General features: G+C 36.5%; 1 protein-coding gene across 3 annotated transcripts in view; it reads left to right on the top strand.

Annotated features, from left to right (window-relative positions):
- Window positions 1–13,998, top strand: part of LOC131437783 (uncharacterized) — a 215,709-nt gene that overhangs the window by 149,137 nt on the left and 52,574 nt on the right. For all 3 annotated transcript variants that reach the window (XM_058607353.1, XM_058607351.1, XM_058607354.1), the window contains one exon: window positions 13,394–13,423. The gene's annotated coding sequence lies outside the window, so the exon portion shown is untranslated. The remainder of the gene's footprint in view (window positions 1–13,393; window positions 13,424–13,998) is intronic.

The raw sequence follows: 13,998 nt of genomic DNA, 5'->3' as shown, positions 1-13,998 counted from the left end.
TTTTAAAGATGGAGATATAATGGTTTAAGTGACGTAACTGATAAAACGCGTTGTTTTTATACCCTTCATTATTCTCAGAGCCGACTGTGAATTCCTTCCGAACTTTCTAGTAGATGAAGGAATTGATTTCGAAAGACTTGGACTCGGCTTTGAAAGCTACTATTATGTTATTTGATAAGCTCGCGAAACGAGGCGAGGATAGAATTTTATCAATGTTTAAAAGAGACTATTGAAATGGAAAGATGAAGGCATTATCACACTACTAGATGGATTAGAAAGTCTATGTTAGCCAACTGATCTCTGGTGTAGGCCAGGAATTGTGTATTGTTTTTTATTTCACCATGTGCAAAGACGTTGCTGAAATATTTAAAGAAGATATTAACTTTATCTTATTCTTACAAAATACGGTTTCTATGGTATTCTCTTAATTCCAGTATGACGTACCAACATTGTTGAAATTATCATAGAGAAAATTACATACAATATCTCGCTTGTTTTCATGCCTTTCCTTTCTTTTTGTCGTGAATACGACTTACTTTACAATGGGGCGCCTTTTCAAAATTAGCCATATGGAAGAATGGGCAGAACTTAATCGTGAATGTCTCGACTTGTATTAACGGTAGCAACATAATTCTTTCACTATTTCAGCAAAAATATGATCAGGAATTTAGGATAATATTTTGAACAGTGTGATAACCACAAACAAGTCAAAAATTAAGTTTTCTCAAACTTTGAAAACAACACGGAAAACTTTTTACTTTCGCTTGTATTTTTCGCGCAAGGACGACGATTTTGAGGTAGTCAGGTACATATCTTCAACTGGTCGTTATAAAAGGGGAACCGTGGTCAAAATCGATCATTTCTTCTTGTGCGTTGGATGGAAAACCTCAAACGCTCAGGTCATAGCTCTCATTTGCCTTTCAGTCGTCAAGGCGACGACGCATTAAACCAGTTTGGCATCATTTGGCACTGCGAGCGGATGTGTTGCGGTTTGTTCGCAAAGCTAGTTTCAATTTAAACAAGAGCGATTGCGTCATACAACAGAGCTGCTGGTCGTTTGCATTGGAGAGAAAGAACACGAAAAGTGGACAACATTATATAAAATCAGCCGTTCTTCTGTTATCTAAAGAACTATAAAGATTGCTTCTTTTTCACAGTGCAATACGCAACAGTGTTCAAAATCGTTTATATCCAATCAGTGTTTAATATAGACTTATAAAATTATTAGAATTATACAATTTGGCCCTTTTGGGATGCCAGAAATTAATCCCGTACAGCATTTTGATAGTTTCTTTTACTGAAATATTGAAATCCGAAATGAAATAATCGGCATCAAAATTCTCTAAGGTGCCATTTAGAACCATAATTGTATATCCAAAGAATTATGCGAAATTTTACTTCACTATACTGTATACGGCCCATTTTTCAACCAGTTGTAGTTTGTAGTAACCTTTCTGCTGATTTGCTATATTAAATGCATTGAACCGACTCAAAAGCCATTCAGTCGTTGTCATCGTGTTGATCATGGTGCGATCGAGGAATCTCCAAGCGAAATACAAAACTTGTTACCGCAAGCGGAAGAAGGAAGAGACTCCAACAGAACACATATCAGTATCGCACCCACGGACAACAGACTTCGGCAAAGTTATGCAAAAAGTCATTTTAAACAAATTTGCTGAAGGTACTATTCCCGTAACTTGAGTGTAATTCATCATATAATAAGTTATTTTATGAAAAGGGTGTCCTAAAACCAGTTTTTGTAAGAAAACATATATATTTTCAATTTATATGAGTTTTTCATGTTATACAAAGTTTTTCATCATTAATAACTACACAACTTTCTCAAATATACTATGCTGTTATCATTTCAGTTTAATAAAATAGATCCATTTTTCATATTTTTTTCACAAAATGTAATTTTGTAAACTTTTCTATCATCAAAAGGCGCAGAAAGGTGCAGATGAGACTACTTACATATAAAACTATTTCAAAAGAGCTTTCATACCGTGGTTGAATTACTCGTCTGCAGGCAGATATGTTCTTTTCATGTACCCTTGTCCTTGGCATTTGCAATGATAAGGTACATTGTAAGTCAGCCAAGTTGAAATTTTGTAAAAAAAACATGAAAAATGGTTCTATTTCATTAAACTGGAATAGTATAATGATAGAAAACTTTGTAAAATATGAAACACTCATATGGATATATATTTGTTTTGGCACAAAAACTGGTTTTAGGACACCCTTTGTAGAAAATATGTTACATTATATCATGAATTACACTCAAGGTACGGGAATAGTACTTTTAGTAAATTTGTTTAAAATGAGTTTCTGAAAAACTTTGTCGAAGTAACTTAGGCCCTATGTTGACCGTGAGCAAAACTAATATTTTTATGTCACTTTTAGGGGGATTAATCACATCAATAAAATTTGCCAAAATATGGTGTCTGTCATTCTGAGCAACTATACTGGTTATTTCGTAATATTTATGTGTCAGAATGTTTAATGTAACTAATCTGTACTGTAGTTTAGGTGTATTGTTTCAAATTCTAGTAGTTTAAATGGGCAAAACTTGCACAATTCACACAATCGATCAACTAATTGATTTTCGGAAGTATAAAGAAAGAGTGTCAGTTTTACTCGCATTCACGACATACAGTTATGTCTTTGACATTACACACCTGTACTTTTTGAATTATGAAACGCTTCTGCTTTGTTTCAAATTGTTTCTCTCATCATTGGTGTATTATGAAAATAAGCACACTGATAAAGTCACGAACTATTGAACCTTATTTCAAATCATGTGTGGAGAATAGTTAGAGTAGTTAAACGGATAAAAAATGACAATTTCGCACAGTGACATTATGCTATGCAATTACAATTTTATACTTTTTTAGTCTCATTCAAATCGAAGATATTTCACAAACAGTACTGTAGCAATATTTACTCTGCTTCACCTACATTGTTTTCATTTTTGGGAAAGGATATTATCCGCACGAAATTGGCCACCCGCTAAGGCACTAAGTTTGATCCGCAAAAAAATCATTTTAAAGGGTTCGGGGATAAATGTGCATGTAACGGTTCAAGTTTTATGTGAAATTAACCAGATTTTTTTTGAGGAGTTGATTAATAACGTTGAATACGAACAAACAGAAAAAACGGCAATCATTACCACCGTTAAATAAATTATGAATGTAAAACATGAAATGGTGGAATCCGAACCCTGAAGTTTTTGCTTCAAAAAAGAATTGCTGATGGGAAATCCATTTTAACCCTGCGTTAAGTAACACAATAGAATTATAAAAACCTGAAGGGTCCCTGGGTCAGCCGGGGGCAATAACGAACTTGAAATAAGATAAACTTGTACCTAACCTAATCTTTAGCTACATTTTCTAGGATAAAACCGCACACTCTCTTGCTCTTTCTTATCCGGCACATCTTCCCTGGATGAGGCGGAAAAAAAGGTACTTGCCGAAGTGTTGATGTTGGTTTTTTTTTTGCTCCCCTCATTTCATTTCCGACTGGTTCATCTTGGGATCGTCTGCCAAGAGAGAGGGGTGCTATTTCAGTTTCTAACGAATCAAAGTTGACGGATAATGGTCGATCTGTTTTACTTCGTTCAGAATTTTAGACGGTCTCTCGCGATTCAAACCGAGTCAAGAGACGCTCGAAAGTGGATAGGCCGGCACTTTCTTTCGACATGAAGCCGCGATTTTCTCTTGTCCAAGTGTTTCGATTGATTGACTGATTGATTGATTGAATCGCTCCAGATGGCAGGCCCAGACCGGGCGGGCAGATCGCAACCACCTTCACCACCACCCATTTGAATTGCACTGTGGTGACTCGGTGGAATTGAATATCGCAAGGACTAGAAATGTAAATGGAAAAAAGTCCGTTTGATTGTAGCGGTTCTTTTTATAGAGAATATTTAAGACGTTCTATTGGGTATTCATCATCGGCAAGGACCAGCTACGGTGAAAAGGTAACATTAGTTGCGTGAAATTCTTCTATAGATTCAGCATCAACTGAAAGGCGATTTCTAATCCACGGTTTTCGCTCTTGGTTAATCTTCACTGAACAGCGGACAGTTGAACTAATTTTATAAATGACTCATATATACAATTTAGCAACAAAGATAAAAAGAATAATTGTAGCGGGTAAAGTGGACAATTTCGAATAACAAAAATTACATTTTTTGGGATATGAATTACGATTTAGAACTGATACAATGGTGAAGGTTGCAAACAGCACACCGAAATACTGGTATCTGTGTCCGTTACTAACTCGTGATATCAGTGGCCAAATAATAATATAACTATTGTTGTGGAAATAAATGGAAATATTTTTTCTTATTAAATCGATTCGAACCGCACTTTGATTCTGACTGATCACTCATCCGAAATACGCAATTGTTCGAGGTTGTAGAAATAAAGTTCAAATTAGAAGCAAAATGTCACATTTTAAGATTTACCGAATTTAAAAATTCGAATTTATTTCAAAGTTTTAAGGAATACAAAAATATTTTCAATTTTGTCAATTTTAAAAATCTTGTTGAATTTCGAACCACTTTGCAAATTGAAACAATGTGAACAAATATTCATATAAAACATTCATTCATGACTTCGTTATGAAAAAACATTAGATTTAATTGAAAATTATAGATAAAAATCGATGTTGTTTTTTCGGAGTCATGATCATTTCTAATTTTTTTTCTGAGACTGAATTGCAACTCTCTACTTTCTGATAATGACAGTAATTCTACTGCTCTATTACGTTACAAAAGTTCCAAACGTTCAGCGCCAAAAATATCGCTAAACGACTTTCATTACTTCTTAGATCACATCAGACGTTCATCTCAATAATCGCTACAAACGCTTGAACATATCGCTTTATTGTCCATTTCAACGTCGCATCCAAAAAATCTTAAATCCAACCCTAAACACTTTTGGAACTACGTAAACGAACAGAGGAAAGAATCAGGATTACCGACCTCAACAAGACTCGATGATATGGAAACATCTACCACGCTTGGAATTTGCGATTTGTTTCGCAAACATGGTAGTAGTATTTTTTTCTGAAGAAATATATCTGGCGGCTAAAAATGTCCCTCTCCGTTCTCTAATTGGATGTCATCCTATTATCTCTACTGCTAGCTACTGAGTAGAGAGCATGTGCCAAGCTTAAACGTTCATCTAGTGCTAGACCCGATTGAATTCCATCTGGGGTAATAAAAAACTGTTGGTTTCACTATTCAAGAAGAAATCCTATGTGTTTCTAGTTAAAAGAAAATGGGAACAAGTGTACAGTACCCAACTACCGCGGAATAACAGCTTTGTGCGCCGTATCTGTTTGAGATTCTCGTTTTAGAACACATAATTGCTCTAACTATATATCTGAGACTCAACAAGGTTTCATGCCTAACCGTTCGACGTCGTAAATTTAGAATTCTAACTCCTATCATCGTTTGTTCGTTTTAATCACGACTACAAGTAGATTCTATCCTCACCGATTTCTCCGCTGCGTTAGACAAGATCAATCATCGCATAACAATCTCAAAGTTGAATAGACTGGGATTTAATGGATCTTCTCTGATTTGGCTTTACTCATATCTTACTGCTCGCAAAATGATAGTGAAAATAGCAGACTGTACAACCTTACCATTCGCTGTTAGCTCTGGAGTTCCTCAAGGAAGTCACTTTGGGCCGTTTGTATTTTTACTTTGTCTTGAAGATCTAAATTTTTCGATCAATTGCATGAAACTATCGTTGACTAATTGGTTCAATATCAACAGCATGGTTTTGAACGCTTCCAAATGCTCCGTCATCTAGTTTAGTCGCAAACAGTCTGTAGTCAGTTTCGACTAAAATACACTGAAGTCTTTTTTTATGCGAGTTTACGTACCGCATAACTCTGAAACTTTGCATAAAAAATACCGCATAACTCTGAAACTTTGCATAAAAAAACCGCATAACTCTGAAACTTCGCATAAAAAAAACCGCAAAACTCTGAAACTTCGCATAAAAAACCGCATTAAAAAAGACCTCAGTTCGCTCTAGTTCGCCTCGGTTGTCTGGTCACCTTACCAGCAATCCAATGAAAATTTTTTCGATTCGCTCTGCGTCGGCTTCTTTGGAGACACCCTTGGATCTTCCAAGCTACCCTGACTGATGCAAACTGATTGATCTCGATTTGTCATCTGTCCGTCGCGATGTTAAAAACAGTGACAGATCTCCTCCAATCAACAATAGACTATTCCGGCTCTTACAGCTTTTAAAACTTTTACATCGCCGTAATCTTCAAAACTATTCTTGTCTTGCTAGAACTAATTATGGGTACAACGAGCCTTTTGACAGCATGTACCGCAAATTCAACCACTGTTCCAATTCATTCGGCTGTAATCTATCACGAAATGTTGTCAAGAAATTGTTCCTAAAGCTACCATCTTATTAGTTTTAGTTTTAGGTATTTTAGAAAAACTATATTTAATATATGCCCTCCTCAGACCATGTGCCCGGGGCACTTGCCCCCACTGCCCCTATGTAAAAGCGGTTCTGGTGAAAGCGGTGCCTTAGCTCTTGATGCGGTTAAAAAGTTGCATATAGGCAAAATTTCAGAAGTCACCGACGAGGAACAGAATATGATAGCCGAGCCCGGAAGTTGTGGGACCAGAAGTATCATATCGAAACCACATTGCAGCGTAATGGATGACGAGACATATGTGAAGGTGGATTTTATTCGGACACCAGGAAACCTGTAGTTACTACCAAGGATAACTGTGAAAATTTGATGATAAACGGTGCATCCTTTATTTTCAAATTTCTGTAAAACAGGTAACTTTTCTTTCGGTGTATATTTGTTGGATTGTTCAAAATCAAATGGACAATTGCCATTCCTTGAACAGCATTTTTGCTGCAACGTGTACAAAATTTCATCGAAGCATGTGAAGTCTGATGACTGGCGGCTACCCATTTCAGGAATTGTTCGCTGGTTGAAAAAATAATGTTTTGCAACACTGTCATCACCATAGAAGTTGACACCACCACCCGACAGCGCTTTAAATGATGTTGATTATGTTTTCAATTTCATCCGCTTTTACAAACCTCTGACAAGAGCTTTTTCATCGTGAGACAGCAATATACACTGTCCCGTTGAATTCCGTACTTCTCAAACCTACCTCAAACCTCCCGGATCCTTCGAACGAAAGAAAGATAGGAAGTGTGGGTTTTTGATTTGATAGATCGAACCTCGGTAAGCTCCAATAAGCCCACCATAAAGCAAGATAGCGATCTCGCCGTTGCTGATGACGACGATGAGTTAGTTTGCCTTGGTTGTGCTTTTCCTTCTGGGTTAGTCCGGATCAGGGAATAGCAATCACTTCGTGTACCCTTCTTCAGTTACCGCCGCAATCATCATCCACAACATCATCATCATCATCATCATCATCATCATCACCGCCAGTGCTGGCAGAAAATAATTTGCTACCTTGAAAAACCTCCACCAGTCGTGCCTGCTTTCCAAGCTCCCTGCCTGCCTGCCCGTCGGATTTTCTTCTGCAAAAGTGGTTGGAGTTGATCGCGATGGACCTCGGGCTAACATGGTGCATTTCGAATTAATCGAAACCATTTCAACTTCAGCAAGAGCTTAGTGACGGGTGCTCGTTCAGACCTATAATGCTGATGATGATGCTGCTGCTACTGCTGATGCTGCTGATGATGAAAGACGCTGATGTAGGCAATGGTAAAATGAGGGAAGTTTGGAAATTTTTCTCAAAACAGAGCACGACGAAACATCTTGATTAGGTCCCGGATAAATTGGTGATTGCCGACCGCGAATTTTAGTGTTTTTTTTAATGTAACTCCCCTAGGTTCAATTTAGTCGTTTCCCGATCTGAGATCGAGGCTAGCTTTAGTCTTAAAAAGATTGTTTTTTTTTCTTTCTGTTTTCAAATTGAGGTTGTTGTGTGAACCCATCCGTAGCGTATGTTTTTCTGTGCGCCTCTCGAAATACGACCCAAACTATTGAGGCTAAATTATGACCCAAACTTTGAATAATGGCTCCCATCTTTGGTTGGTTGCTTGGTTGAAAATTCAACCAGCAAAGAGGAAGCAAATCAACGCCACCGTTGATGTGCATGGAAAAACGAGTAACCAAACGCAGCATAAAACGAGGCTGAGCGGATAGGGTAAAGGTAACAGCAATTCTTTGGGCCCGGTTTGTGTGCTTGTTCGGTAAATGATAGTTTTTAGAGCAGATTCAAATTACCACAGTTTTTAGGAGGGTGATGTTAGGTGTTTTACTATTTCGGTTGGCTCCCATGCTGCTGATCGTATAAGTACAGCCTACACAGTTTAATAATTAGGGTAGCTCCGAGTGATCGGTAACATGGTATTTGTCAAATTTGTGGTTGCGCGGTACACGACAGAAAAACATTCAGCGGTTGGTGATGGGGTCAACTTCTTTGCTTTCCTGGAAGATGGGTTGCTCTAGCCGCTTTGCACACAAAACAAGCATTCGTTAATCATGTATTTGAATGTAATCATATTGTGAGAATAACCGTGACATTCCCCGAAACCGTTAGTGGATTTTTTTTAATGATTTAATTCCAGGTTACTACAACTTTCTCTACAGTGATGAATCATATCAGTCACGCTTTAGCTAGTGGCGTTTGAATGCCGAACAAGAACGTCATGTGAATTGAGTTTTATTTGAACATTTTCTCGTAAACTGTCTGCCAACTGGAATCATTTTATTTCATTTGTTCCAATTACTTTCGATTCGGCTTCCACTACCTTTTAGATACCTCTACTTAATAGTTAACAGTTCGGTCAAGTAAAAGTCCCCGATCGGCCAGACATATGGCGTCACTAATAAAAAATACCCCTAACGTTCAATAGAGACAACACAGTAGATGTCATCTTTCAATTTTTTTCACATTCGTTTCATTAGAGTGTTAGTTTTTGTGCACTCAGTAACTCTACTTTTGGAAAAGTAGAAACAATGGAGAAAACCTTCTTCTTCATCCTAGTAGTATGATAATGCCTTTCTGTTTTATCAATACAGTCTATTTGAAATAGTTTTTGTCTTTGTATTAAGATAATTTCTGACAATAATTCGGTTCGATTCACAAAAGTATGATCCAGCGCTTACGTCGCATATTCTGAAACATTTCTCGAACCAACCGTATCAGCAATAATACATTTGATGGTGATCATAGGTCACTTTGATCTGAAATAATTATACGGATAGAAAAAAATATTTTTGTCGATTACGTCACTTTAAGTTTATTTTTAAATCGGTTCAGCCATCTCTGAGAATTTAAGTGCGAAAAAAAACAATTTGTCGGTTACGTCACTTATACTATTATCCTTCCGAAACCAGCAGTCACAGCCATTTGATGTTCGAACTTGATCAATGATCTAACAGTAGTAGCTTTCAAATGAGCCTAATTTTGTAGAAATCGGCACCGTCATCTTTGAGAAAATCAAGCGCGAAAAAAAACAACAGGTTTTGTCGGTTACGTCACTTATACCATTATTTCTCCGGAACTAGAAGCCACAGCCATTTGATCTTTGAACTTGATCATTGGTTCTGTAATAGCTTTCGAATGAGCCTAAGTTTGTTGAAATCGGCTCGGTCATCTCGGAGCAAATTGAGCGCGGAAAAAATTTGTTGAAAGGTGCACACTAGGGTGGGACAAAATATTGATTTCAGCTCCACTAAACTTTTCGTGTTCCTTTTGGGTCCCATAAGCACCATGCAAAATTTTAGCTCGATAGGAGGAACTATATTTTCGCGCCCGCGGTTCATAGTTTGTATGGGATTTAGTATGGGAAAACTAACTTTTAACAAAAAAATCATCTGGGGGTCACCCTATATACTCAAAAAATCAGCGGGCATGTAATTTTTGTAGGAAATTTAATGAGGAAGAAAACCTTCGAAGACTGTAACATAATCCGACATCTGTAAAAAATGGTATTAAAGAAAAACCGACACAAGGTCCGAACGATGGCTCATTCCTTAATGTATCTAGCACCACTGCTGCTAATGGTGGTAATATAATTTTACTTTCTTTTATTATGCTACAACGATTGATCTGAGTTGTTTGATGTCTTCACAATAGTTGCTCGGTGTAGTTTGAAGATTTTTTTAAACTTAAAAACCATGTTCCAAAACTCACTGTAAAGATACACAAAAAACTAACTTTTTTATTTGAAGAAATACAACTTTGAAATCTTCCACAATATTGTTGATAAACTCAAATACTATAACTTTGTCGAAGACATAAACTATCTGCCTCATATGGTTTAGAAGATATGGATGATTTCATTTAATACTATGAAAAAAACATTGATTCCAAGTTTTTCTTTTTCTTATTTTTCTATCGTCCATATCTTCTAAACCATATGAGACAGATGGTTTATGCCTTCGACAAAGTTATAGTATTTGAGTTTATCAACAATATTGTGGAAGATTTCAAAGTTGTATTTCTTCAAATAAAAAAGTTAGTTTTTTGTGTATCTTTACAGTGAGTTTTGGAACATGGTTTTTAAGTTTAAAAAAATCTTCAAACTACACCGAGCAACTATTGTGAAGACATCAAACAACTCAGATCAATCGTTGTAGCATAATAAAAGAAAGTAAAATTATATTACCACCATTAGCAGCAGTGGTGCTAGATACATTAAGGAATGAGCCATCGTTCGGACCTTGTGTCGGTTTTTCTTTAATAACATTTTTTTTTTTGTTTCAATTATAGAGGCTTTAACATCTTAGGTCATTCGCCTCTTCGGACCAGAAAATCTTTCTGACCCTATGTGCGAGGTTGGGAATCGAACCCAGGCGGGCTGCGTGAAAGGCATCGACTATCCCATCACGCTATACCCGTCCCCATTTAATAACATTTTTTACAGATGCCGGATTATGTTACAGTCTTCGAAGGTTTTCTTCCTCATTAAATTTCCTACAAAAATTACATACCCGCTGATTTTTTGAGTATATAGGGTGACCCCCAGATGATTTTTTTGTAAAAAGTTAGTTTTCCCATACTAAATCCCATACAAACTTTGAACCGCGGGCGCGAAAATATAGTTTCTCTTATCGAGCTAAAATTTTGCATAATTTCTATGGGACCCAAAAGGAACACGAAAAGTTTGGTGGAGCGAGAAAATAATTTTCCCCATACAACCTTGTCCCACCCTAGTGCACACACATACATACACACACAGATATTTTCCGATTTCGTTGAGCTGAATCGAATCACTATGGGTCTTCGAGGCTCCGTTCGAAAGTTGGTTTTGTCCAGCAAATCTATTATCTCTCTATAGAGGAAAACAAAATGAATTTCTGGTGTTGTTGAAACGCTGTTTTTTCAATGAAAAAAAATACTGTGCAATCAAGAAATGGGTTGATATGCATTATCTGAGCTCTGCTTCAAATAAATAAACCGATACTGACTGGTATCATAAATGAAATAAACTAAGATTTTCCACTGTACGGTGCGGTTAAATTTTATTTTCAATCGAATAATATAAGATGAAAATTAAATTTAAGGACACTGACCGTCAGCATATTCCTACTAATTCATTTGACTTGCTGCCATTTTCAAGTGAAGCTCCCAGAATTCATCGTCAGTTGAATAATCGTACCTAGTCGTTTGAGCAAGTTTTGCTTGCTCAGTTTGAAGTGCCAAGTAGTCTAGCTGCTTCATTGTCTTCGCTCTTGGTAGTGAGCAAGTTCAAATGAATAGAATTATACATGAAATAAAGTATTAAAAATGAAAACTGAAGGAGGAAACTATTAATTTATGTATATTCTGTAAATGATATTTCAGCTATCTGTTTTGTCTTACATCTATTATCTTGAACCAATTCGAATGTTTACATAAACCTCATTTAAAGGCCGCTCTCACACAATTGAAAGAAATATTTTGTTACTTCAAGAGATCAACTGACGGTGGTAAAACTGAGCTTCTATTGGAAGAGAAACGAGTGAAGAACTGAATGCTGCTCGTTAGGTACATCAGGGAACGTTGTATGTGTCAGAGTGTGAAGTTTACTGCAGTAGGGTGATCGTAAATGTGTTCCACATTCAGTTTCAATTGAATTGAATAAAATTTTACTGCACTGACGGTGACACTGACAGCGCTTCAAGTGAAAAACGGGTATACTTTTTCCATTAGCTACTGTGGTTGTGTTAAATGCGCAAGCAACTTTATACAAGGATTTTAAGAGCATTTACGCACCCATTCTACACCAGACGGCGCTTTTGGTGTCACAAGCTGCTCAATTACATTACTATGACACTGGGAAATCTAGGTGTATTTAATTTATGCTGCTATGCTGAATTTAAACGCGTTCGTACAAACACCGATAATGCACCACGTTTGGGTCGCCCAAATGAGGCTATTGTTATGGAAAATCGAAATGTGAAGTTCCAGGAGTTAGCTGACATCGTAAAGATACCAAAAGGTGAATTTGCATGAACACATGAAAATGATGAAATAGTTTCCTAAATGGGTGCTACGTTATCTCACAGCGAATTAAAAGCAACTTATCACTACGATGGCTAAATTCCACCAATTAAGATTCAAGTTGCTTTTGCATTTACTATATTCGCCAGAATTAGCTTTAGGCGACTATGCTCTGTTTTCATATTTTAAAAAGAGGCTTGCTGGAAAAAAGATTTGTATCGAATGATAAGGTCATCACTGACACTAAAGCGTTTTCTAACACTAAAGTGAGATCGCCGTTGTAACAATACAATTGCTTGTCTAGGAGAATGCACTGATGAATAAAATCGAAACTTGGTAGAAAAAAATGGTTCTCTTTGTCAGATCGGGGAAGTTTTCATCGACGTGTTAATTGGTATATATGGTAAAGTGGGGTAAATCTAAACTAGTAAATAGTTTTGACTACAAATTACTCTTTTTACTTATTGATACCTAGGTTTGAGCTCCACTTTTTGACTATACAACTTTTTTTTTTCATTATTATAATTCATCTACTTTTTTCCATATATTTTTTGTAGGATTATTTATGATTACTTAAACCTAGTTGTTGGATTAGGAATTAAATCGATCACAAAATCTCGAGAATTTCGAAACTACCCAGACTCGTATGGACAAGAAGTCTGTTTCACTGGCTTCAGTAGTCCATGGCGACAAGTTTCGACAATTTTGTCAGTATTTAGATTTCGGTTGAACAGTTCTAAACATACATAGACTGACTTTGGAAAATCTTTAACATCAATCCAAATATTTCTTTTTATCATATTCGACGTTTCTGTTATATTTTAGTTAGACTGTATCGTATGACATAAAAGTGAAATTATTTCCTATTACACCACTCAACAATAATTCAATCGAAACTAATTTCTTTTTCAATATTCTTTCTTGCAGGTTGCCGGGTGCTTAGGAAAATTTCAACAGGTGATTATTCGATCAAATAAACCGATTGCTATGCAATTTCATCTAGGTCGGAGTTCCTGTTCTGGTACTACGTGTTTTTCAGTGTGACCGAATATAAAATCCACATTATTATTTCATTCTTCAGCTTTGTCATTGTGCCCTGTTTTGTGGACGTCTGTTTGTACCTTTTCATTCACTTCTGAACGACCATATTCGACTTTATTAAAATTTAAGTTACAACAGAGTTGTACAGATTACAAAAACAGACTGCCTCAAAACGCGTCATATAACCCAGAGTTCATTTCGATAAACAACTATATGATCTTAATAAAGCTCTTTTCATCTATACTCATCCTCGTTTTTTCGCCCTACGTATCTTACGCCTGAGACTAGTGGTCAGTTTTGCCCACCAAAAATGTGGCCGTTTTTGCCACACCGCTTCGTTTCGATTTTGCGTAGTCCTAACATAAACAAAATTATTTTGTCATGAAAACCTCCAGTACCATTCGATTCAATGTATCTTAATTAGCTAAGAGCAATATGATTTGTTCCTGGGAATATAATCTATAAAAAAAAATTCTGGTACGAGAAAATTT

This window comes from Malaya genurostris, chromosome 3 (assembly GCF_030247185.1).
Source record: "Malaya genurostris strain Urasoe2022 chromosome 3, Malgen_1.1, whole genome shotgun sequence".
Taxonomy (NCBI): domain Eukaryota; kingdom Metazoa; phylum Arthropoda; class Insecta; order Diptera; family Culicidae; genus Malaya; species Malaya genurostris.
Note: the sequence above shows the minus strand (reverse complement) of the source record. Positions and strands in the feature narration are given on the sequence as shown.